The sequence below is a fragment of the Strix aluco genome, chromosome 4 (genome assembly GCF_031877795.1).
Source record: "Strix aluco isolate bStrAlu1 chromosome 4, bStrAlu1.hap1, whole genome shotgun sequence".
NCBI classification, from domain to species: domain Eukaryota; kingdom Metazoa; phylum Chordata; class Aves; order Strigiformes; family Strigidae; genus Strix; species Strix aluco.
In genome coordinates, this window is record NC_133934.1 from 129436997 (window position 1) to 129464994 (window position 27998).

A 27998-nucleotide genomic window follows, 5' to 3' on the forward strand; every position below is an offset into this window, starting at 1 on the left:
AGGGCAGGGAGTGGGATTAAACACATCATCCAATCAACCCTGAAGGTGTAATTCAATATAAATCATTTTTTAATCAACGGGAGGATGTGTTAAAGTCATTTGTTTGTGGTGCCTGTTTGTATTGAGAAAATGCAGCCATATTAAGAAAGAGTTTGTCTCTGAATATATTTTTAATTTTTTTTTTTATTGGCCCATAGTACAATAGGCAAATGAGATACTCTCAGACAAATATTTGTCATCTGAGAGGCTTGCGTGTCTTTTGCAGGAGATATATATTACCTCAAAACGGTAAGTTGAAAAAAAATCCCTGGTCTTTAGTCTTCATGTTTACATATTGGCCCCATTTTGCCTTTATGAGATAATTTCTGCCACAGTTAATGACAGAATGGGCAGCCGTGCTGTGGCTGTGGTCTGCTGCTGAGCACCGTGCCCTGAGCACTGCAGTGGGAGAAATGCTCCAGCTTTATTCGCCGAACTTAATGCCGTGCTCAGACCCCATTACATTAACGGATGGCAAAGAAACTATTTAATTGTCTCCTGCGCTCTGAGGGTTAGTGGCTTTAATTGCATTGCGGCAGTTTAATGCATTAAAAGTTATGATTTTAATGTAAAGGAATGAACAGCATCTTTAGGAGGGAAGGGTGGTGTCCTCTTGTACCTGCCTTGAGTCAGCACGGGAAGGCTGCTGAGGAAGGGGTAGCGCTGGAGGAAAGAGTGAATTTGTGTTATTTTGTGCTATTCTGTGCTGAACTGAGAACTGTGCAGTTTGGTTCAGTGTGGTAGCGCAGTGGCTGCTCTCTCCCCTGCCCGGCTGGCCGGTGTGTGGGATTGCTCCTCACTTGTAAGTGTCATAGATACTCCCCCTTCCTGAGTAAAGATGTGATGCCAGCGGGTTGCGTGGGCAACCTGACCTTTTCCAGCAAGGATGTGCTGATACTGGTAGGATTTCAGCAGCGCCTGGGTCTAGAGGGTAAAAATCACCACCTTCTTCTAACAGGTGGTGGGAAACCCCTGCCTAAGCACCAAAGCAAGTGGAGTGGGCAGAAATGGCACCATCACTTAATTAGACCTGAAAACCCTCTGGTCTTTCATGTTGCCTGCACTGCTGATCGCTGCTGGGGACCTGGAGCAGGATCGAAGAACTGACCTCGCTGCTTCTCTGCAGTTTTTGCACTCTCAAATAATTTAAAAGGTAAAGAAAATATCCCTTAGCTGTTACTGCTCTTAACAATTACTCATTGTATTAGCTGTACCTCCCCAAGACAGTTCGCCTAACAAATGAATCTGCTGCACTGATATTCAATTCTTTGGAAAATTACTAAAGGTTTTCAATTATACATGCTTCTTTCCCTAAGTTTAAAATGATATGTGCATGCATTATGGACTCAAATTATTATTTGAGCTATTAATTGGAGATTGCACTTGGCAGCAAGTTATTTTTTGTGGTGCAATGCATGTGTACCCAGAGATAATATGATGACTGCATCTTTAGCAGCTTATAAATAAATAAAAATAAATTACATTCTTTAAGAACTACTCATATTGAGCTATCAAAATGAATCCACTCGATTGCAGGGACATTTGCTGTCTGACCTTGCCCTTTGCCTAGTGCCTCTCTGTGCCCTCCCTCTCGACCTGGAGGGATACCTTCAGCACCCTCGAGGTGTCCAGCACATGAGCAGTACTACAGCTTTTTAGCATCCCGTTGATTTTTGTGCTGTGAACAAAGGTTTATGGACCATTCGGTGAACTTAATTCTTCTCTAGTGTTTGTGCATTATCCAGGAGCAACCTGCTATTTTCATGCCTTCACAAATACCTGCAAGGAGTGGTTCTATGCCTGTATTGAATGAATAGATGTTTTGCAAGAGAGCTGTTACGTGTATTTACTATTAATCAGGTGAAGACTCCACTAATTGGCAAAGCATTGTTTTAAACGTTTATCAGATAATCTGAGCTCTATAGGTGGGAAAAAAAAAGTCTTCTTTCACATGTGAATTATCTGTGGACATTTATAAGCATAGGGTAGGGTCACTCTGTGAGTGGTGAATTGAGCCAGTGACACACACAGTGTTTAAATTGTTTATTCATAATATTGCATGAATGATAATAAGTGCTTTAATGTGCACATTACTGTGTTTGGAAATGACCAAGAGAAGACATAGGCTTAATTTGTCAAAAACTCATCAGTCTTTTTTTGGATCTTTGTCCCTGCTGACCTCCTCATGGTTAAGAGGTTTATTTCTACGAGCTCCTTTATTTCTACGAGCACTTTTCTGCACAGCAGTCCAGCCCTTATCCTTTACACGTCTTCCTTACTGTGGAGCAGGTATTTGCTGTTTGAAGGGACGATGCTGGAAGCAGCCTGGCAAAGCTCTTTCTGTGCCTGTCTAAATTAGTTATCAGTTATGCAACCAGGATATGTACATGAGAGGGGGAAAATATCAACTCACAGGAGTAATTTCATTAGCAAGTTAAATCATTCCCATGTGTCAGCTGTGTTTTAGGAAGACAAAAACTCTCACTAAACTGTTTTCTATGGCTGATTGTGTCACTCATAAAGGCTGCTGAAATCAAAGGAGGCTATTTGAATCTTTCACACGGCCGCCTTTCTGTCCTGGTTCCCATGAAGTGCTCTCAAACTCATAGCGTTTTTGGTCCGTCAGTCCAAATAGCTCTTGTGGCATCTGATTTATAAGCTAAAATAGACATCTCTGGGGCTGTCAGAGAATACAAATGGCTGATTTTCCTTTTATTAACAAAATCTATTAACAGCAGTTGTCTCCAACATCTCCGCAAACAAAATCTGCTTCAGCCCCCTCGTCCACTCGTGGGAAGGAGCTCATTTCTTAAATGGAAATGTTACCAACTGTGTTTAAAGTACTGCAGATGGCGTTACTATATGCTGCGTGCTAAACAGTTTCACTGTAGAGAAGGGAGGTGTGCGTGTTTTGAGCCTCTGAGTTTTTCCACTTTTCCTCATTTCCTTGTTCATTATTCAAGCCATTATGAGACAAGATATACCTGGATAAATCCAAGCACAGTTGCACAGAGCAAAATGAATCAAAGTTCATTTCAGAGCAGAAGCGAAACACAGGAAAACCTGCAGGTGAGACTTCAGGAAGAGCTGAGGCACGTAAACCAAACTCCTGCTCCATCTCCCTGGTCATCTGGCCAAAATGGACCTTGTGACTGTCCTGCTTAACACACGTGGTGGTTTGAACGTTCCCATATGCAAAGTTCATGTGCTTTCCAGGAGGATTTGGAGATGGATCTTCTACTGGTGGTGGAGACATAGTGGTGTCACACAGAGGACACCAGTGCCCAATGGATGGGTAAATGTCCCTGTGCCTCCGTCCCTTCCCTGCGAAGGGCAACTCTTTACATGACCAAGACACTGGGCTATACACTGGGTTTGGAGAAGTCCTCATACACTGTGGTAGACTAATATCTCACTGCCACTTCTCTGCTCTGTCTCGTATTGAAAATCCCAGTTGAGCTATTGAGATTCAAAACAGCGGCAGGCAGTTGTTTTGGGGCCAACACCATTGGGTTGTCCTTGATTCCAGGTGCTTATCGTCCCATGGAGGAGCCATTAACATCTTGTCCGTGAACCACCCTGTAATTTCCCTTTCCCTCTCTTTTCTGCAGTGTTTGTATGTTTGAGGGTCCTTGTGCAAGACTTTAGTAGAGGGGCTGTAAGGGAAGGATGGTTGGCTCTGCTAGGTCTAAACAAAAAGAACAGGTTATAAATTGCTGTTTGCCATTTTTCACTTTGATCTCATATTTAAGTGGTTTGAGATTTAGAGTCCACTCAGTAGTTGAGATGTTGCCTAGTTACCATTTTTGATATCACAGAGAAAGAATAAATAAAATGACATTTTAATATTAAATGCCGTGGCTTGAGAATTGCAGATGTGCTCCCTGTGCATCAGACAGCCAAGTCAGAAATCCTCTTTTGAAAAATCTCAGATTCTTCTGTCCTTTTTAATTTTATTTTTTTTTTTTACAACAGTCCCTCCATTACATTTGCTCTGCAGTAGAGAGTCTGAGACAGAGCATTTTTTTGGCAGGACCCATTAACCCCAAGCATAAATTCTTGTTAGTGGGACATGTTGTTACAGACATCAAAAAGTCCAGCACTGCAGTAGCCACCACCCCCGTTGTTGCTCCTTGCTGTGGTGTCCGGGTCTGCAGTGCTATATTTTGACCTGCCACATGCTCGTCATACTCACTGCTATACATTACAGAGCTCCCCATCAAGCTGCCTTAGGAGAGCAGACAGCTACTGCTGTTCAGTGATGACAATTTACGGGCAATGCCTGCTTTTGAGGTGGCTCTTGACTGCTGACCCTGTTTCATCCTCACTGCCTTGTAACATAAGAATTAGGCATTCTTCTTGCTTCCCAAACCTGACATTTGAGAAGTGCACATGGCGCCGAGAAATCTTTCATTCTGCAGCAGCTGTCTAATCAGCGAAAAGGTGAATGTCTGTGCAGGCACATCGGAAATTTCTTGGGTTACTGTCTGATTGTTGAAAATCTTCATATCTTTAACAATGGGCATATTTAGTACTATGTGGCATGCAGATGATATCAGTCCCTATCCCTCAATCAGGCCATTATGAGCTATCCTGAAAGTGCTGGAGAGAGCAGAACATGAGACATAACCATCCTCCCTTCTGTGTACGCGCTGCTTCATCTGCTAACCACGATTTGATGCGATGGCTGAGACCTCCCCTCTGCGTGTGTCTTTTGTCCTGATTTTCCTCTCTCATTCCCTCCTCTACACAAGGAACCCACTGATTCTGGTTTTTAATGACTTGCAAGTCACTAACAATAAACAAGAGGGGTCTGGAAATTTTTACTCTCAGAACTATTTAGTCTTATAATTTCCATTTTGTTTTTGGTCTCCTTGAGTAAAGATGTTTGTTTGGGCTTTTTGGTGAGTTTGTTCTGGTAACAATGTGTATTCAGGCATTCCTGGGTAAAGCCTGAAGTTTCCTGTGTGGCCTTTCCTGTGTAAGAAAACACAGCAAGAAGCACAGAAAAGGAGATTAAATTATGTAGTTCAGTAAGTACTTCATAATCAAGAATTATAAACTCAGGAAAGTTTAAACTGGCATTTATATTTAAGAGAAATCTATGAAATGGTAAGAAACACATAGCTCAGGACTCTGAAGTGCCTTTCAAATCATTAGCATTTAGAGATACAGACACTGAAATACTTTAACTGTATGGTTGTTGCATACTGTCATCACATCACTTAACTGGCACTATATTAGGTGCTGAAGATAACGCTAATTCATGCAAAGGCTTTCAATTGATTTTAATTCCTGCAGCAACATAAAGTGATGAAAAAGTTCCACTGCAGCCAGGAGACATCAGTGAATCTTTCCCTAAATATTAACAGCAATATATAAATGTATGTATATACAGAGATAAATAGCTATAGACATAGATATTTTAAAAGCTTACAGTGCGTGTTTTCCAGTGACTAGAAACATCACACAGAAGGATTTTTCTGGGTTTCTTGTCAACAAACCACAATATTGATTGGTTTCTGGTACAAGGAACTTTTCAGGCAAAAGTCTACGTGGATCTGGAGTTGTGGCTGAAGACATCTATTCATAATTTAAGATTAAAATTCTTCCCAGGAATGACACTGCAGTATCTTTCAAAGCAAGCAATGCACAGTGTGAGCTACCCACGGTGCCAGTATTTGTTTAGAGTTAGGATGGACATTAAAACAAATGATCAACGTAGAGGAAATCGGCAGTTAAGCTGTCCCCAGAAACCTTTTCTCAGCCTCGTGGGGGCACCATGGATCATTTCTAGTGCCTGGAAATGTCTCTTCCAACTCTGCCCATCAGCTGGTTGTCTGCACCTGATTTTTCACCAGTGGAGAGAGATGAGTGCCAGTGGAGGGCAAAAACTCCCAACGGCTTCAGGAGGGAGGTGGGACCCGTACTGTGAGCTTGGCTTTTCACCAGCCAAAGTCAACACGTGCCCTTGCACACCAGAAGAATCTGAGTTCCCCGTTGAAAAGCTGCTGCAACTAATTTTAAAATATTCATGAAATAGATATGAGTTTTGTCCTCTTTGTGGACAAGGTGCAATAAAGCAGAGTTAAAAGCCAGAGAGCTGCCTTAGTTCTTTCACTGCATTGCAAAGCTCAGCCTGTCTCCTCCTGAGAAGGTGTCCCCTGGCATTTCTCTTTGAGCGCTCACTTTCTCTTTTTCTAATTCTTTCTAGTTCAGAGATAAACGTTTTCTTTTGATACTCCTGAGCTAAAGCCAGTAGGATAAATGTGTCCTTGTGATGCAGGTTTTCTAGTTAAATTGACACCAGTAACATGGGCAGAGGAACTCTGCATCTGCAGGACAGTAGAGCTTGACATCCTCAGTTCTGAGCAGATAAATCAAAATAAAGTGTGAGTTTCAAAATGGGAAAGATAATTTTGATTTAAGATGAAATGAGCATGTAAAGTCATGTCGCAGAAGGAAATGGATCAGTTCTTGAGATGTACTTGTCTGGTAAATGTTTAAGCCAAGGGAGTTGAACAAGTTACCCAAGAAGCTATCAAGTGCAGAGATATTTTGAGGCCATTTTTTTACTTTGATTGTTTTCTGTCTTTTTATGGAAGCACTACCCTCAAAATAGTTACATCTCATCAAAGAATGAACATTTGCTGTATTTCAATTTTAGAAACCAGACAGCATTTTTTAGCTGTTCATTAGGGAATTTTATTTTCTTAGTTGACTTTGTTGTTGCTCAAATAACTTTAACAGGAGTGAGCTCATCCTTCTCAGTTTTAAGCAACTAAACTCCAGTCATCTCTCTGAAGGTGAGACCTGTACTCTATAGTTGTCCCAAACATATTTTGCAGCAGAATTATAAGCTATTTAAAAATAAGCTTTTACTCTGAACACTAAAAAAAGTCAGCTCAGGTGGAAAAAGCTGTCTTTCCTCCAATAAAAGCCTTTTTTGAAGATCTGGTTAATGGAAACCACATCATTCAAGCTTAGCTGGCTAACAATATCTGTCAGTTTATCCAGCAGTTTGAGAAATTAATCCATGAAACTTAATTGGCTTTATATATTTACATTTAAAATATTCGAAGGGAAACTCCAGTTTATCTGACGGGTCGCCCACACTTCTCTTTGATGAGCGTCATCATGAATAAAGATGGCTTCAACTGAGTTTCGAAAAGAACCTGTAAGGCACCGGGGATCTTGCAAGTCTCCAGGTAAGGCAACTAATATATCAAAGATTTATCTCCTAAGCTGGATTTTTCATAAATATTATGTGAAAAGAGTTGATAGTTGATTTCTTTTTCCTTCCTTCCCCCCACCTTCCTCTTCCATCTCTTGGCCATAAGAAAAAGCTATTCCTGTTCTGCCTGTTCACACTTTGCCTCCAGAGCACACAGCCTGAGCTCAGAAAATCAACAAATAGCCTGACTTGTTGATTCTTGTCCAAACGCCCATGCCGTCCAACTCTGAGAGTGATTATGTTTATCAGGCAAACTGCACCTGCTGTGACACCAGCCATTCACATCTTATAAGAAGATGCTCAGTGGTTTATAAGGAGAATTTAGTGCCTGTTGCAAGCCAAGAAATCAATTTCCCAAGCCTCAGCAGACATCCAGACCACAGGTCCTTCCTGGAATCTAACTCAGATTGAATTATTGCTTCAATTCCACCTGGCAAAGATGATGTTAATGCAGAAGATGAGTTAGGAGAAAATAAATAGTGACTGCAGTAAAAATGCATGTGGATGAAAGAGAATGTGCTTAAATGAAATAACATCTTCGAGATAGCATCACATAAAATCAGGAGGCAGCTTTTAACTCAATAGGCAGGAAATTAGACACGTGATTCCTGTATTATGAAGGGCAGCTGCACACCTGATTCCCAGCAAGTTATGACGAAAGTCGCCCCGAAGCCTCTTCTGGAACTGCAGTTTTTCTATCAATTGTGCTCCATTTTGGTTACGAGGTTAAGCAGCTCACCATGCCTCTACTAAATGAGTTTCCTTCCTCTGAGAACCACTCCCTGAGTCTCTAGATTTCTGGCGATACCCTAGCAACAGTTTTTGTGCGAGATTATGTTTTCAGAGGGGTCACATGCATTGCCCTGTACCTCAAAATTAAGGTGCAGTGTGTAGTTTTGATTTAACGGCTGCAGGTTTCCCAACATCTCAGACTGTTGTGTATGAGGTGATGGTCCCCAACACATCACAGTCTCATGATGTTTTGGCAGCTGAAATGAGAAAGACATTCCTGGGTTTTATTTTGTTGGCTTTTTGTCTTTACACCCTCCCCAGCCAAGGTAAGGTGGTTCAGCTGAAGCAACGTCAGCAGCACCAGGAAGAGATGGTGAGCTGGTGGCCCCTCTGTGGTGGGCTGGCTGGTTAGCTCAGGAGGGCTGGGCCATGGTGAGCAGTTCAGGGTTGTTTTTAATAGTGATGAGCACACTGAAGAATGACTGAGGAAAGCAGCTGATGATCCACCATGAGCTTATGCAGGGAAAACTGGTATAATTTGATTTTATGCAACAATCAGCAAGTAGTGACCATAAAACAAGTGGTACCTCTTGCCTGTGCCTGGGTAGGAGAGAGAGGGTGAACATCACCCAACAACAGCAGCCTGCATGGCTGCTAGTGACTAACCAGGTGTTTGCAGAGAGGAAGCTGGTGGATATCTTCATCAACCACTGAGGTAATGACAAGTAGAGGCAATTTTTTTAGATTTCACTTTGGTTAAGGTAGAAGAGCTGACCAGAACAAATAACCTGGTGGATGTGAACTGGTGAAAAAAAGTAGGAGGAGAAACAAATAGAGGTTTGTCCTTTCTTTTAAGGGCAGACTTTGAGAAATGAAGGGAAGCAGTGGAATCATCTGGAGGGAAGAGTGAAGCAGAGCTGCAGTGGGTTCAGTGTGGAGGACACGTGGAGCTTTGGAAGCCAAAGGCACAAAAACTACTTAACATTTATGTCACAAGTGAAAGGGTTTTTTGCAGTGACTGTGAATAGGCATCTTGGAAAGACTATTAGGAGTAAGTAAAGAGGTACATGGGCAGTAAGGGACTGATCAGCAATTGAGGGTCACAAAGAGATCATGACTTGAAAGGAGACCTTGCTCAACTCAAGCTCAATTAGATTTGAGAGAGAGAGACTGGGTAGCCAAGTGAATCACCAATTATAAGTCTGGTACCAAGGACTTCTATGAATTTTCTCAAATCAGGGATGGTACAGCATAACTGGAGAATAGCCAATGCAGTGCTTGAGTCCTTTTATTTAGGAAAGGGAAAAAGTGATGTGGGTGGTTGTAGCTTACTTGTTCTGACCTTGGTACTCTACAAGACAGAGGCATCAAGGGAAATAAAAACTAGGGTAAAACCCACTGTGATGGATGGCAAAAGGTAGATTGTACTAGACTAACCTATTATCTTCCTGTAGTAAGATAACTGAAGTGATATCTCACTTGATGGGAAATGTGGGAGAAATGACATTAGAGTGGAAAATATGTTCTTAGAAGCACCAGTACAGTAGCTGGTGATGTCAAGTCACTCACTGCAAATGAGAAGAAAAGGACTGAAACAATGAACATTTTTATTGTATTCAAATCCTACTTTAGGCAGGATAATCCCATTCTTCCAAATATTTATGTTTTCAAAAGGAGGAAAAAGAAGTTAAGCTTTATTTTGTGTAGCCTCGCATTTCCCCCAAGGAGAATTCCTTCCTGCTTCTTCCATCCTCACAAGTCTGTGGCCAGGAGCAGAGAGCAGTATTGGAACACTGCTGCCGTGGGTCAGGAGCAGCGCACGAACTGCGGGCAAGCACAGCGCTTGTTTGGCACAGAAAGGTAGAGGTGGCACTAGGAACTCACAGGCTAGCTTGTAGGAAAGCATAAGACAGCACAGAGTAGAGGACTGGAAAGTCAGTGAGACTGTCTGGACCCACAGGAGAGGGCATCAGCAGGACCCCAAGTCTCCCTGTCCCTTTGCCTCAGGCTACGAGTGGGATGGGGAACTGCAACAAGGAGCTGGGAAAGGATTCCCGCAGCAAAGCATTGCATGAATTGACAAAACTGGGACTTCAGGCCAGCTGGAGAACTTCAAAGAGCTTTCTTTGGACTGGCCCTGCTCTCCCTTTGCTGCCACGGTGCTAGTAATACTGCTCACCAGTTCTCCTTTCTCTCTGTGTATTGGCCAGATCCTTATTTAGAGGCTCACATGCCCACTCTTGTTGGATTGTTGCTGTAAAGAAATATGATTATTAGTAATAAGAAGGACAATCACATTACTGGGTTTAGAGTCAGAAACTAGGTTTTCAGCCAGGAGGATATGGGGAACAATGTCCATTAGTGTTACCCTGGTAAACTGAAGTGACTGCAGCTTGATCAGCATGTTTCCTACGTGTAAAGCAGTCCTCTCCCAGTGTCCTGTTCCAAAAGAGTGTTTGTTCTGTCCTCAGCGCATTTCAAACACAGTGGGGACACAGTTGGTTTTGTCTAAATGACAATTCCTCTTGTTTTTTCCTAATGAAACTGGCAATACGGCCAGTAAATCTTGCCAGCACTGCTCTGCTTCACAACAGTCCCACCTCCTTGATACGATGCTGAAGTTTTATCCCTCCAGTTTGCTGTGCTTCATTTGGGGAGATGATTTCTAAAGGGAAACCCATCCAAAAAACAACTACAACGTAGCCAGTTCCCCTATGCTAGGCGGAGTTACCTCCCAACACACAGAGGGATAAATCAAACCTCAGATTAGAAAACTACTGAATTTCAGCATTCAAACCATACCTAGGCAGCATTCCTCCCTTTTGGGAACTGGAAACAAAACACACCCCTGGCATCCTTTTAGTCCAGCTTCCCCTCTGGTTATGTTTTAGACTAACCTCTTTTAGGGCTAATGAGGTAGTAAATTAGGTACTTCTATAGCATTGGCCAACGTCTTGCTAAGTGCCGGCTGGGGGCATCGCTGCTGGCATCCCTGGGTTGCCCTGTCAGCGCTGCGGCTGTCGCTGCTGCAGACTCTTCAAAACAGGATGGCTGAGCTCTGCAGGAGTCCGATTCCTTATTCATCCCCTTCACCCACTGCAACTGGGGGATTAGGAGCTATTTTAAGTCTAAGAAATTAAAAGGACTTGCACCAGGTTTCACAGTTACTGCTATCCCAGGGCTTGCTTGATGCCGGCAAAACCAATTTCCAGTTCCCAGCAGGTTGTAGTGAGAGGAGAGGAAGATATTGGCCCACGTGTACTGAAATAGCAAGTGCTTACAGCAAGACTTGGTGCTGTTGAAAAAGTCATCAGATTATTACCAAAATTTGCCACCATCTTATTTCTCATCTTTCAGCAGTCTCCTTTAGAAAGCAGCATAGGCAGTGGACAGCAGTCATACTCAGGGTTTGCAGGAGAACTTGTGTTTATGCACTGCCCAGCACCTTAGAGGGGTGGACATGCCCTCCTCTCCCATAGAAATTATTTGTGTCAGCCCTCCTTAATTGCTTCAGGCAAAATGAATCAGGTTAACGAGGCCCTGCTGCTTAAAGGCTGACAGCTAACCTCTCTTAATTTGGCTGAGGTGGGTTTAGAAGGACTCAGGCAAGTAGGTCTTGGGGCAGCTCTGGTAGAAGCATCATCTGCAGGTCAGGGACGGAGCTGTTTGTTGGCAGAGGAGGGTACAGAGCCTGGAGGAGGGTAAGCTCCCTGCTTTATGGATTAGTTTTTTGTCTTGTTCGTTTTCTTTCTATGTGCTGGGGTCTTCTGTCTCTTGCTTGCTGGATGTTTTCTGCTGCATTGAGGACTCCAGTGGGAAACTGCAGAACAGTGATTAATTGCTTCTCCAGAGGTGACTTGCACAAATGCATTTTGAGGCAGAAGTAACAGAGCTGGGTGCAGACAGCATCCCCCAGAAAACAGTTGACATTTTACTGAGACAGTTTTTGTGTTGAATCTGCAAAGGACAAGCAGACCAATCTACTTATGTTTCTGATTGAGCTGCTTTCTATTTTTGGCCTGGGTAGCCTATACAGATATGAATGCCCACCCAATTACTTTGCAAGCTCCTGATTTTACTAGCCATCTGACCATTTACTCATTTAAATCCCAGATTGTAAAGTTTATCTTCAGAACAAAGATAATCTTGGTGCATCTCATCTGCTCAACACTGGCTCTAACAGCGCTGTCGTCCCTCATTAGAGTCCTTAAATGTGACTTCAGTTAAATATTTGCAATAGTGGTTTGACAAATGATCTTTACTTTCAGGCCTGCAGTGTTGTAGTTCTCTGAAATGACCCAGCCACCTGATTATTACTTTGCCCAGGAAATCCTTTGGGAAGAAAGTAGGTTCAGGCCGTAGGTAGTAGAGAGAAATTTAGCATCACCAGGCTGGTTGCAAGATCCAGCAGGATCAGAGTGTGATTTCCTAGCAGCAAGTTGAAAACCAATCAAAGGAACTGTGTTTTCACCCAATACATAAAATCACTAGCCCCTGGGTATCCCAATTAAAGGATCCCTAGATATGCCCTATTTTCCCTTAAACCTCTAGTTCCTACCACCATGGGACAGGATTCACTGGGCTCTGGGGCAGCTATTTTTCTGAATTTGGTAGTTAATTTTATTCAGCTGTTGCTTTCTTGGAGCCCACCCAAATCTCACAAGCAGTGCAAACAGCTGCTGATCTGCAGCTAACACGGGGTGCGCAGTGCTTCAAACTCTGCTCAGCTCCTGACCCCAGTTTCCTGGATTCATCAAGCTGGTATGGTCAGTCTGAAGGACATTTTAGCCCTGGAAATGCCAGCAGTGATGGATGCTGGCCTGACTGACCTGTTTTTCTTAAAGACTTGTGCAGCAGGTTACTTGAGCTTGGGGATGATGCCTGAAGAGTTTCCTAAAGGAAATAGGATCTGCACATCCTTTCCTTGTGTTGCTGTAGCCTCTCTGTGCATGAGGGTTTGCTCAAATGATAGATAAAGGGCATGCCTGTTTTTTTTCTCTTTAAGCATGTGCATAATGAATGATGTAGCTAATATACTTGGTGTTGGGTGTTTTTTGGGGCTAAGGCAGTGACTTGTCTCAGACACCTGGGCAATAAGCACAGGAAACCAAAGTCATAATAAATTTTGGGTTGTGTGTGCCATGAAATAAGTTAATATTTTAACCAGGATGGGGAACTTTGGGCTGGAGTGCAGTGCTGACTAATCAATGGTGAATTGGGTGTGGTAAGCAATGCTCAGAAGGCAAATTTTTGTTAGTATGAGACCTTCAAAGAAATCCAGCTGGCTCTAGAAGCAAGAGCTCTTCTCATATTTTCTTGTTTTCTTTCCTAGAAATGCTTTCCCAGTGAACTCTATACCTCTTTAGATACAGATTCGATGAAAAAGTAATGAATGCATTTACCACTGTACTTACCCCAAAGAAAAACAGAATCAGAATTTCTGCCTCCTATCTTCTTTATAACATTTTTGTGTTAAATGACTGGCATCACACTAAGGAAACTGATTTTTAATTGATTTTGAGTCACCTGATTGAAAGACTTGGTTTTGGTTAAAATGACTTTGCTAGATGGCCATTGATTAGCTTACACCCATGTTGTGGTTTAACCCCAGCTGGTAGCTAAGCTCCACCCAGCCACTTGCTCACTCTCTCTGGTGGAATGGGGGGGGAAATTGGAAGAGTAAAAGTGAGAAAACTCATGGGTTGAGATAAAGACAGTTTAATATGTAAAGCAAAAGCCACATGTGCAAGCAGAGTCAAAGGAATTCATTCACCACCTCCCATTGGCAGGTGGTGCTCAGCCAGCCCCAGGCCAGCTGGGCTCCATCATGAGTAATGGTGACTTGGGAAGACAAATGCCATCACTCCAAATGTCCCCCTCTTCCTTCTTCTTCCCTCAGCTTTGTATGCTGATCATGATGTCATATTGTCTGAGATATCCCTTGGGTCAATTGGGGTCAGCTGTCCCCACTGTGTCCCCTCCCAATTCCTTGTGCACCCCCAGCCTGCTCATGGTGAGATGAGGAGCAGAAAAGGCCTTGACTCTGCAAGCACTTCTCAGCAATAATGAAAACATCTCTATACTGTCAACACTGTTTCCAGCACAAATCCAAAACACAGCCCCACACCAGCTACTTGGAAGAAGATTAACTATACCCCAGCCGAAATAAGCACTTTCTCCACCCCTTGTTCCATGCTGTTGATGTCATGCTTAGGTCCCACACTATCCAATACATCCTCGTTAACCACCACCCTCTTCCCATCCTTTTACATAATCCATAGAGATCATTCCCTTAGTCTATGGGCCACCCCTGTAAAATGTCCACAAAATGTCCACTGAGTTCGTTTAGTCTGTGACTTTGGGCTCTGTCTGTTCTGGTGATGTGTTGTGTGGAGTTACTGGGCACCAAAGCCAGCTCAGGTCAGATCACTGCCACGTTTGCACTGCTGCTTGTAAAGCCTCTCCTCTGCTGGTTCAGGTGGTTCCTGCAGTAGTAATTCCTATGACATGCACCTCAAATCCCAGGTTACAACAATTTAAAGGTATTTCTATTACAGTCTCCACTCCTGGTCATCTGGTTTAACATTGCAATGAGCTCCTCTGCTTGCCCCTGCTCTGGCTTGGATGTATCCACAGACTGCTGTCCCTTAGGGTGTACCTGCCCCAAGTAGAGCCTTATCCATGAGCCACAGTCTCTCCAGGGGTATCCCTGCAGCGGCACAGCCTTATCCACAGCCACAGTTGCTTTGAGGTTCACCTGCTCCATGGGCCACAATGCCTACAGAGATGTACCTGTTCCAGCGTGGCCTTACCCACAGCCACAGTCCCTTCAGGAGTAAACCTGCTTCAACATGGCTGCAGCCCCTCTAGGGATGTTCCTGCTCTCTTGTAGGCATATCTGTGGCCACACGCTTTGAGGAGCTCCAGTGTGACCTCACACACAGCCACTGATGCTTCAAGGACCTATTCTGGGGCCGCAATCCCTTCAGAGGCACACCTGCTGCGGTGCAGACATAACTGTGGCCACATATGCTTTGAGATGTACCTGCTCTGGCACGGGCTTATCTACAGTGACAGACACTCTGGGGTGTTCTGCTCTTGTGTGGACTCATCCACAGGTCACAATCCCTTTGACTCAAGTTCACGCCGGAGTTCCAGCCCGTGCAGTGCAGCAGCACAGAACCATCAGTGATGCCCTGGCCATCGGCCAGCCCAGGCACATGGCCATTACTGTTATCAAAACGTTCCCAGGCACAGCAGAGTCAGACGATAAGCACTACAGCAGTAGAGCAAGCAGCGGAAGCAAAAAGCAGCCACTAACGAGCACTAGGCTCTAATTTACAGTGAGGCAAGCAAGCCCTGTGGCAAGTACAGGAACCTGCCAATTAATAGCTAAACAGCAATAACAGCTATAAATTTGATCTAGCACATTCTAATCAAATCTGTCGTTATCTCGAACCCTTTGAGCGCCACGTTGGGTGCCAAAAAAGGCTGTTGTGGTTTAACTCCAGCTGGCAACTAAGCCCCATGCTTGCTCACTCCGCTCCGTGGGATGGGGAAGAGAATCGGAAGAGCAAAAGTGAGAAAATTCATGCATTGAGGTAAAGACAGTTTAATAGGTAAAGCGAAAGCTGCAAGTGCAAGCAAAGCAAACCAAGGGATTCATTCACCACTTCCCATCAGCAGGGAGGGGTTCAGTCATCCCCAGGACAGCAGGGCTTCATCATGCGTAACGGTGACTTGGGAAGACAAACGCCATCACTCCAAATGTCACCACCTTCCTCTTTCTTCCCTCAGCTGTATATGCTGAGCATGATGCCATATGGTTTGGGATATCCCTTGGGTCATTTGGGGTCAGCTGGCCCAGCTGTGTTCCCTCCCAACTTCTTGTGCACCCCTGGCCTCCTCGCTGGTGGGGTGAGGAGCAGAAAAGGCTTTGACACTGTGTGAGCACTGCTCAGCAATAATGAAAACATCTCTGCATTGTCAACACTGTTTCCAGCACAAATCCAAAATATAGCCCTGTACTAGCTCCTGTGAAGAAAATTAATTCCCTCCCAGCCAAAACCAGCATAACCCATGAAGGGAGAAACCTTGCACCAGGTAGCAGTGAAGTCTGTCTCTCCTTTTCCTCCTCCATTCTGGGTTAATACACTTCAGGGATGATCAGAAATGACAAATTCATAACTAGCAATTGTTCTTCCCTGAGGGGTGGAGACTGCAGTGTTCAAGGGAGATAATTTCAACTGAAGATGTAATGGGACTTGAATGTTTAATTCCTCTGAAAAGTCCTTGCTTGCACATGTAGGTCTGGAGTCAGTGGAAAGAGGGTGATTGTCACAGGCTCTGTGCTGAGTCCTTGGTGAAGAACCCATTAAGGTCCCTGTGAAGATGGTCCCTGTCCATAACATTTCCATGTTAAAGTTTTTCTGACTCTGATGCCCTTCCATCTTCTACTGTTCACACATCACTGCCTACTTTGAACCTCTCTGCTTGCTCACACCCACCTTCTCATCCCCAAGCCCTGTTCTCTGCTTCTCCCACTGCTTCTTGTCCCTTTTCTTTCCTTGACTCCTCACCATCTAATACATACTATTTCCCAGGCCTATGCTTTGCCATCTTTTCCCAGACTCTGCAGATGGGGGAGGCAGTGATGGTGTAGGTCTTGTTATAGTGTTGATTTTATTTTATTAAAGCCCTTATTGACCCCTACTGCGACCAGTAGCTTCATGACTGTACAGGTCACTCGGATGAAGAGGCACGCAAACGGCTTTGGGGTTTCAGTCTTTGCGCTGCACACTGGATGTATAGCCAGGATGAATTGCCAACACACCTTTCTGGATGCCTCTGTGTAGCATCTGGGTTCGTGGTCATTAAAACTCTGTTTGCAGCATGAAGCTGTATGGAAAAAGCTGCCTGTGCTGCCAGTGTGGTCTTGGGGAGAAAGATGAAACAAAAACTTCTCGTTTCCTTTGACTGTATTTTCTGCTGTCCCATCTCACAATACACTCAGAGGTGTATGAATGATTAAAATTCTGATTACTCATATGAACAATGTGGAAAAGAACAGCTTTGGAATTAAAATTCAGAGAGAAATTGAATCCCATAACAGAATCTGCATCTATATTCAAGATATGCTAATATGGTGTTCCATGAGATCTTTGAATTTAATCAGGAAATCACCTAACAATAAAAGCTCAAAAATATATACAGAAGAGAAGGTGAGTGAGAAAGCCAGTTGATGGCATTGACAAAGTCTCGGCACAGATCTAGACGAACCTGATTGATAGCTTATTTTTAAAGGATTTTTAGCCATTAATCCAGTGCAAGTGTTTATGGCTGGTTTCTTTTTATTATCTCTCTCTTGGTGTTGGCACAGTGAATGAACACAGTCTCTCTCTGGTTTTTGTGTTTGTTTTCTTTTTCTTTTTTTTTCCCTGGCATGATCTTGAAGTTCTGAAGGAATGAGCTGTTCTAGACAAAGCAGTAGGTTTCTAATTTAGTTTATTTATTATGTAACTGAATGTAACTGCTAATAGAAAAACAAGTTATTACTGGCTGATATGCCTAGTTAACAAGAGCAAAGACCAATTCAAATACAACTCCAGTTTTTACGTTTAGTAACATCACTTGGCTTTTTGATAGGCGTGACAGGAGCTTGTTAGTTATTTCTTACTGCAGAGCCATGCGGTATTTGGCACGGTTACAGGAGAAAACGTTCATAGCACAATAGGTAGTGGAAGTGCCTGACTGCACAGAAGTCGCTGGGGCTCGGTGCCTCATGTAACTGTCTGAGTCCAGATGTTCAAATATCTGTGGGCAATTAAGCCCGTTGATTATTGTGCATATTAAGAACTTGTGCGTATTTAAGTGTCAGGGCCTTTGTCGTTAGAGAGGTCTCTGCCGTTGAGTGACAACCTCTTGTATAATTTTGCTGGCAGTCTTGCCCAAAGAAACTGAGTGTTAGCAGCAGAGATGATGTGCATTGCCAGGTACGAAGATTGTTAATTGGCTGGCCCTATGGGAGATGTTGAAGGGTTTTTTGCAGACCTAAAGTATCTCCAGAAGATTTTTCTAAAGCAAAGAATATCAAGTAATTGCCTTATGCAATATGCAAAGCACTTGATGGCAAACAGTCGAACCATTGTTCAGAGACCAGAGATCTCCAGGGTGCTGCACGCTGCCTGCAGGAAGGGGTGTGAGGGGAGGGACTGCTGGGTCACTGCTGTACTGTCCGAGATCTAGCTGTGACCCATCTGATTTATAAGTTGTTCTTAATATATGGGCTGATTAATTGAATTACTCTATAGTGGTGAGGGATTGCAGCTCACGCTGCAGTGCTGCAGGTAGATGCAGTGAAAGTGCATCATCTCCCAGCGTTTGACAGTGTGCCGTGTTTTAGGAACCTGGAATTTTTGCAGGAAAATTGCTGTTTCCATTTCAGAAGCAAAGGGTCTTGTATGCTGAATAGGTGCTTTCATGATGCCCACAGGTACTCTGATCATGATGCAGATCTTGGGGTTTTGAAAGCTCCTGGGTTATACTGAGCAAAAGAAGCTTGCAAGCCGTACTTACAAAACTCTAATAATTTCATTGCATCGATTAATTCTCATACCTGCTCTTTAAACACTCTCATTTGCCTTTGACAACTATGTGACATGACCTGGATTTTTCTAGAGTAATTTAGCTACTTTTCATGTGAAATCATAGTTTGTATAAGAACCACTACATTTTTGGGCATGTTTGTTTTTTGCAAATCTGGAACTATGCATTCATCTCTCTGGCAACTGAGGTAAGATAAGACTAATTTCCAGCCCTCAACCATAATTAAAAGTCATCCAGGTTCAATCTTCCTTAATGACTGTAATCTGTTGCGCTGTGTCTTTGCACTGATAAATGATTCAATAACAAGGTTTTGTGTTCATGGTTGCACTTGTGTAGCTTGTTCTTCCTGGTGCTTTCCAGTGACCAGAAGTGTGAACACTGACAGAAAAAGTGAAAATCTTCAGCTCTTTATTACTTGCTCTAACACCTCAAAAGCATGGGAAACCTTACAAAGAAGGTCTGTTCCTCTGTAGTTTGACCTGCTGGCTAGATTCCTCTCCCACGTATGAATGTGTGTCTCAAACTCCAGGAAGTTTTCTTGCCTCTAGAAATTTGCATGGCCCAGTATTGGTTGGTTTTATGTTGGTCACCATGAAGATTAGGAGAACCTGTACTGCCTAATACAGGGGGGTCTGTAGTGGCAATTGGTAGAATCTAAATCCTGACAGGCCACTTATTTCTAATGACTGCTGTGTCTGTGTAAAAGAAAAAAAGCAATTGAAGACATCCATCTGGATAATCCTACATCCTGTACTCTGTCCTGTTTATAAAAGTCATCCTGAGCTTATATGGCACAGAAGGACAATAATATTCCAATATCCAAAAATAAACCCTACCCTGGCTAGTTTGCTTGAGACCTGGGGAGTTCTTGGCTGTCTAAAATGTTTGCATTGTGGAGGAGTGCAAAGTGAGTGTGTGGTCAGCAGCCCTGGAGTCTGCTTTTGTGAATTGAATTATGAATAAAACACCTTTAGTACTTGAGAGCTTAAAATACGTTGCTGCCAGCGCTCATTTAGGGCGTAGATGTGGAATACATCACATTTGTGTGCTGCTGCAGGGGTAGGGTGAGAGAATATAATTTATTTTCATGCTTTCAGGTCAAGGAGAGACTTTGCTGCTGGTAGCATCTACCCAACTGTGAGAGTCTGCCTTGTCCCCATACTCCAAACATGAGGGCTGGAAGTCTCTTATGTTTCATTTTGACGTACTAATATCTCAAATTGCATATAAATAACCCACACTCTGCAAAAATATTCATGGCTGACTTGTCTAAGATTATGAAACAATCTTACTGACATGTTTCATTTGCCTTTTTAAAAAATATTTGATACTTTGTTTCTGGGAAAGTATTAAACAACTTTTGGATCTTCTGTAATAAATAAATCTAGCCTGGCCCTCTTAACCTCTTTGCAATTATTAAGAGAGTTTGAAATTCTTTATGGAATGAGCATTTCCCCAAGACTACCTAGAAATTAGCTAAATTTTAAGCCAATCTAATTTCTTTATCCGGGTTTAACAGTTATCTTAATTCATGTACCAGACATGGTTTTTTTCATAATAATATGCATCAGATTATGTATTTGAGAAATTATATGATGTTTTGCACATGCTGTTTCCTCTTTTCCTAAGAAAACAAAGCTCGTGAAGTTTGGTATCTTATTTCGTTCCCCTAAATCCAAAGCAATGTATCATATATGGGCCCATTTCACTTAAACTGCAGGAAACAGGAAATTCAGCTGCTCACAAGACTACCTATTCTCATTATCTCTCCAGCTTGTGGAAATGGGAGAAAGCTTGATGCTAGCATGATCTTAAACAGAGGACTTGTAATGCTAGTAGCTGGAGGACTTGGATGCTAAGTAACTGGAGAAGTGTGAAGAGTTGCTTTTGGTCATTCTCAGTGTGACCATTCAGACCCAGGTTTAATTCCACGTGCATCTAAGGAATTAAAGCATGCATTTTTTTCCTTCCATCATCACTTATTTTCTATTATTCCTAAGCGTGGTTCTGCTGCGGTTAAATTTTTACTCAATAGTTGGATAAAGAAAACTCAGGGACATCAAGTCTAGTCTTTAAATTTGTTGTACTTCCTGCTGGCCTAAGGATGCTCAGAACTCCAAATTTAAGATATTTGAGAGCAAGGATGTTCTGATATATGTGGTGCTTTTTTCTATACCTTCACCTACTTATAGTCTGTGAAGTCTAGTTGTGTTTCTTCTGCACTGAACCAGGAATCTTATTCCAGGTGTCATCATGCCCAGCTGCTTTTCATTCCTCTATTTGTCCCAGGGCACCTACTTCTCCTCTTGAGTCAAACATGGTGCTGGACATGCACTTGCTGGAGCAGTGCCTGACACACAGAAATTATGTTGGACATCCTCAGAGTTGCCAAATGGCATTCAAACCTGGTAGTTTGGCATGGGAGTTGGGAATTTTGTGGTACTCTGCCATAACTGGACATGACTTTCATCTAATCATCCTGGGCAGGTATCCCTTGCTGTTGGAGATGCAGGGGAAGAGGAGAGAGTGCCATGTATGGGTGGTGGTTTTGGGGATTCTCTGGTGCTTGAAACTTATGATTAGGTTTCTTAACATAAAAAGGGTGTGTGTGAAGGAGAGTGGTGGATCCGCTGTCTCAGTGGTGTTGGAGGATGTCTCTCTGTCAGTTCATGAAGAGTGGCTCATGCTGCTGCCTCCAGGCTACATCTCCCTGCATCAGCAGGGCCAGGAGTCTGGGAACAGTTGTTGGGTGCCTGGATCTCATCTAGATTCTACGTTCAGTCGTCAAGGCTGTGTTCCTAAATAAACAAAACAGGGTCAGGGAACTTCCTTGGGCCCTGATGGAAGCAGCTGTGGTTAAAAAGGGAAAATTACTGAAATTTTCTGCTGAAAAATACTGACAGAGAAATTGCCTGGGAGCTGTAAGCCTGGGAACTAGGCACTGGAACAGAAATATCATCATTGGGTGATACAGGTGAAAAATAGAAACTAACAGCATCTCTTCACTTCTTGAAGTGGTGGTGTCCTATGCCCTGTTATGTCTCTACGAAATAAAAAGGACATTTTTTAAAAAATCAAAAATGGAGCCTTTCTCTTTGAGAACTTCCCATGCTGCACATTCTTTTCCTCTCCTAAAGAAGTTGAATTCTGTATGAACTCTCTATGAGATTTGGACCCTCACTGGGGATGCTCAGCAAACTCCAGATTCTGTGATGTGGATCATCTTTGAAATGAGGCACTCTGTTATCTTACTGGTCCAATTTTGGGATCAGTTTGGTTTGTCCTCCCACCTCTGGGAGGGTTTGGTCCCCCTCTGCGATCAGTTTGTCTTCCCTTTTGGGATGGTTCGGCTACTTCTGAAATCTGATTGACTTGATAATGGTATTATCTATCCATATAAGTAATCCATCATAGGTATATATGCTGTTATATGTTAGGTTTGTAGCAACCTGTAATAGTATATACCTACTTGGCTGTTGCTTGTCATTGGTTGCTACTATTCTTAACTGCTGCCATAGTATTGATTGATACTATATTATTGATATCTGATAGTAATTTGTAATAGCTTGATATATATATGTTTGCTTTATTGATCATAGGTGTACTTGCTGCTGGTGATTTTTGTGGTATTTGTGGTAGTCTGTAAGAAAGTAGAGAAATTTAGAGGATAAAAGCTTCTGTCCTGTGTATTAAGGAATCCTATGAACCCACGGCTGATGATCTTTATGCTCCTGCAGACTGGGTAACCCTTTATGTCATGGCAGGCTCTTCCCTGCAGCTGTGTATGTTGTGTAGATGCTGGTGTGTCCCTTGCACAGCTTTGTGCCAGGCAGACAGTGCTGATGGTGCAGAATGGTATGTGCAATAGGCTGGTTTCTGGCTGTTTCAAGCTGGCCACTCTGGTTTTTGTTGTTGGTGTTTTGTCTTGTGTTTTTTTGGTGTTTTTTTTTTTTTGATTTGTGTTGTGGTGGTTTGTTTTTTTTTTTTGAGATGAGAAAGTGTAAGGACAGAGACATGAGTTGTGCTTTCCCATGTAGCTGCAGGTGAGGGAGCAGCACTTGGCCAGCTTTATTTACTACTGCAGACATAACTTGAAGCTTTAGCTGGAAAATCCTCCCCCAAATGCTAGGCAAGATTCATGGGCAGGTTTTATTCATGTTCAGCTCTGTCATAACTAAGTCTCTCTGTCAGTGTTTTCTGTCTAAGCTAGCTAGAGCCAATGTGTTGAGCTGTACATATGGAGACTTGCATGAAAAGTAGGCTCTGTGAATTGTAGTTGAATCTCAAACAAATGAGTATGGCTTGTTTCCCTGCTGTCTTCCAGTGGTTTGGTTATTCATCCAGGATGCACAAGGTCCTGCTTCAGATCTGTATTTGAGGCAGGCTTTGCTCCACAATATGTCCCGTTCTGTAGAAGCAAACCCTACATGTTAGCTGTTGAACGATGGTCTCTCTTGCTCAGTAATGTGAAGCAGAACAACTATTTACTGAAGCTGCGAAGGAGGATGAGTAGTTTCTAGGAGGCCGGGTAAAGGCAATCACCTTGGATAGGGTAATGCAGGTCATAGCTCCGGACAGTGTTAAACAAAAGTCATCAGGACAGGGATTAAGAAATAGTTAAAGTTTTTTGAGTTGTCTTTTGAGGACAATTTTAGAGGAAAGCGGGAAAAGAGTTTGGCTCAAATGTCTTCTGAACTGATCAAGTAGGAAAGGGTTTTGAACAGAGGTAGCACTATTAGCTCTGGCAATTCCTCCTGAGGTATTTCTTCTGCTTTTATTGACTATCAAAATAAAATGTTGTATTTAACTTGGAGTAAGTTTCTCTCTGCCCCTCAGTGAGTACCATTGGTTTGACTAACAAACCAAAGAAATCCATTATTCTCACAGCTCTGTGCAACATGCTTCACTCTCCTACCTAAATCACTTAAGAGTGTTTAAACTGTGGTGAAATAGCATGAGACTGCACTAAAATGCAACATATGATAGACAAGCCAGATGAATATTGGGTAAAAGTATTATTGCTCATGTCTAGCATCTGTGGAATTGTATTATCGTTATACGGTTGGTTACTGCCTAAGGGATTCAAAAACTTTTCATGCCAGAGATCTCCAAATGGCTCTCCCTTGACAGCCCAGGACCATGAGTTTAAAGGTCCATATTAGCAGCCTTGGAGAAGACTGTGTCAACCACTGTTGTTTTGTGTAAATTCTGCATCACGGTAGCTGCTTTGAGAGGTGTTCACATAACTAGGTGTAATGTTGGGAGAAGACCTGAAAAAGATGGAGCCCTGGGTGTAAGGGATTAAAAAAACCTCTGTACCTTCAGGCAGAAGCCCAAAAGGAAGGTGAAGGCTTTTTCCACCCAGTGAGACTATGTGTATGATTACCTGCCCTCTAGGCAACTGGTATTTGTTTACTCATGTTTGCAGGGAGATAATAGTTTTCAGAGACAATCCTGCCTCTTAGCCTCATGTTATACAAGCTGCAGGAGCTCAAGTATGTTGATCTGTGGTGGAAAATGTTACAGTCGAGCTCCATCTCCAGGTTAGCCACACCTTGCTGAAAAGGAGAAACAACTTGGGACAGAAAATAGATGATGGCCTTGTATCCCTTGGCATTACAGGTCCCTGGTTTGGGGATCCCAAATCAGTAACAGGCAGGAATTCAGTGCTAGGAGATCTTGTTATCAGGCATTGGATAACTGGATTTATAAAACCAGTGTCTTTTCAGCTTGGTGCAGAAGACCTTTGGTGAGAGGAGGTAGTTCTGGTTCACAGTGATGAAAATTATAAACACTTGTGGTCCAAGTGGATGCCAAAAATGCTAGGGGGATTGGAAACTAGCCTTGGAGGTCAAGTATAAACTGTTAAATTGGACTGTAGAGATCTGGATTATGATGTTGAAATGTTCTCATTGTCCAGAGTTGTGCATTGGACCTAGTTCAAGATATACCAAAGCTACCCTTTGTCACAATGACCAGAATTCTTTCAAATTCAGTGCATTGTGGTTATTGCATATACAAAAAAGGCCACTTTTTCAAAAAGAAGCAGCTAAGATGGTAAAACATTTGTGGGTGGAATGAATATTTTTTAAAGATGCCATGTTAAGAAATATACAGCAAATGTATACCATGAACTGAAAAGTGCTTTAGGAGTCTAAAAGTTTACTTTCTAGGCTTCCTTTATAGTGAGTAGGAAGAGAGACACAAACAGAAAACTTTTCCAACTTCATAGAGGAAGAAATTCTTGTCTTCAAGAAACACAAGTATCAACACTTTGTAAAAAACACAAAGCATTTTCAGAAACTGTAAACCTGCTTAAAGTCAAGCGAACGCTTGTGATGCAAAATGAACTTGGGGGGATGGTGGTGATGAGAGGGGGAGGGATAATGCTGTAACAGAAAATCCATCATAATTTTCTGTACCGCTTTCATATGACGGAGCTTTGCCAATTTCTTGTACTGGAGCCTTTCTCTATGAATGGAAAATGGTATTAAAATCTAGTGTCAATAAAAGTGTTTGGAGGGAAATGATAAAATGAGGTGTTAGACCCAGGTACTTACCATCTACTCAAACCCCACAAAACCTCAAATAATAAACGACCCAGTCATTAAAGTAGTAGATAACTCTTCATTTAGGAATAATTCCAATAATTAATTCCATATTGGAGGAATTAATTAATTTAAAGAGAGTTCAGGGGACTGAGACATTGTAGATCACCAAGTCTTTCTTTTGAGACTTGTTTATTAAAAGAAATTAATAACTTTTGAGAGAAGTATATAGTAAATAAATCAATAAAATCTTGTGTAAAGGCAATCCAAGTATTACCTACCAGAAGGGAACCAGAGTGACTAAACTGAGATCTTGGTTTTTCCTTCCCCCAGTGACTCTACAGGGAACCTTAAGTTAATGAACCATGTGTCTCTCCTGTTTGTTTTCCTCCCTTCATGTGTTGGTATCCAGAGGGAGGAATGGGGCTGTTGATATCAGTCACCCATTCAGTTGTATCTACACTGGTTGAATTTCAGGGCAGATCTGGTATCTCTGTCAAAGCTGTTCTGTTAGAAGCATTCATCTTAGAAAACAGTTAGGTGATGAATTAGAAAACAATAAGGAGATCTGGATTTAAGCAGAGTATCTTGTTGGTCTGCAATTTTAATCAAGTAGTCATTTTTTAATTTAATTTCGTTGTGGGGAATGATTCAGTTCCCGATCAACAGCATGGTGCTCCAGGATTACTTTAACATGTTTTTCCTGGAATGAGGATGCACCAACAATTAGTACTCTGCAGGTATGGCTGCAACACCTGATGAGGTGCTAACTGCAATCAGGTGAGAACACCTGGGAATGGATACTTAAACTGCCTAATCAAAACTCCATTATACTCTCAGAATTAATGAGATACCGAGTGCTTCAATTAATACTGGGCATTTTGTGGAAATCTTATGTGTTTTATTAGTTTAGCAACAATTCCTAGCAGATGACTATCAGCAGCAGTTGCAACAAAAGTGCTGCTGTGCTCAGAACTTGTTCAGAAGTGATTTAGGCATAGCTAGAGTCTGGATGTTTAATAAAACATCTGTTATGCATTATTCCCCTGCATCCACAACTAGTTATATTTTTAAAGATTAAAGTGTTGGTATTCTTGACTCATGTAAGTTTGATCTTTCAAATGAATACTTCCATGCACACTGAGAATATATATTAATCTGAGCACTGAGTTTGCTTAAGCAGGAAGTATATATGCAAACACCTTTGTGTGTGCAAGACAGTCACATTTGCATAGCTAAATGGAGGAGTTAGAGCTCAGAGATACTGCAAATGTTTTTGTATTTGCACTCAGCAGATGCATTAGTTTCCATTTCTAAAAAAGAAATAGTTTATCTCAAGTAGTGTAAACAAATCTGTTATATATTTTTCTTTTTACAGAAGTAATCAAGACCTACTTTGGAAAACTCTTGTTATATTTGAGCCAGTACCGTCGCTGATACTCAAAGGTATTTCGATTTCAATTAGATATTTTTGGTTGCTAGGAGTTTTATGATCTTAACTTTCATGCTGTAATTTGGCATATGTAGATATATGTATATTTGTCTCAGTGCTGCAACATGTGCTTAGAATGCAGTTTGGTGTTTTGGGGGAACAAATCATGATACCTCACTCTGTGAGGTGCCAGCATCAAGATTTGCTAATTACTCAAAACCTGGCACTTGGATTTTTAGAGGACTTCAGGTGCTTCTTATGCACCCTCAAACTTCCCTTCCAGAAATCACAGAATCACTCAGGTTGGAAAAGACCCTTGGGATCATCGAGTCCAACCATCAGCCCTACTCTACAAATCAGTTGCCAATTGTACAGCTGCCTTTGTGGATCTTCACCCGCTCTTCCAAGATTGCGATGCCTTGCTACTTAAGGACAATTCGCAAATTTGGACTTCTCAGTGGGCAAAAATCAAAGTCCATTGACTCTAACTCCATGTAATCTGAAGAAACACTGAATTTCTGAAGCCTTTGACAGATATAGTCTGAGGCTTATATATTGAAGCCAAAAAGCCCCTTTATTTGAAAAGAAACTTCCTTTTTCACTTTCTCTAATCTGCTTTCACTGTAAGTTGCTGTTTCCAGCAACTGAGCTGAAAAGAAAACTGAGCCATTTGTCTGAACCTAAATATGTTGTAGATGCCTAAGTGCAATGGATTTTTGTGCTGAATCTTTATTTGGAAGAGATGTCTAAATGTACTCCAGTATTAGCAATCTGAGACTGAATGAAAGACAGTTTTTTTTCTAGTTTTTTTCTTTCTTGGTTGACAGAAGCCTCTCCCTACTGAAAAGCCCTTCTCAGCTTTAGAGCCGTGCATCTGGTATTTAGGCAACCAGCCCTCTCCAGTTAGCATAAAGGGAATCTGGGGATTTGACTCAGCATCTGATTTCTGTACCAGGAAACACTTGCTTTTAATTTGGATGCTACTTCAAGAAAGTCTAAGTGCCATTGTAGACCTAATATTTTTTCTGAAATTAATCTTTTTCATCCAAATACTAAACTACACTTGCTCTCTCTTCAACTACTCTTTTGGAAAATACATGTTGGGTGACAAACATGTGATTGCATATAACCATGGCTGACGAACTGTCAAATGTATGCAGTTTTTTTCAGTTGATTTAAAAACGCAAGCAGTCCCATCTTAAATGTTGTCCAGACAGGAGTAGGCCCAAAAGAAAATCGGGTATAATCACTATAATACTTCTAGGGCATGAAAATAAAAGCCATCCCAGCATTGGCAGTGTCACTTGTCAAAATCATAAATCTAGTTTGTCAGATGTCAACTTTGAAAGCTATTTCTTATTTTTTACGAAGTCACTCATTCTTATAAAGCCCTCATTTTTAGTAGCAC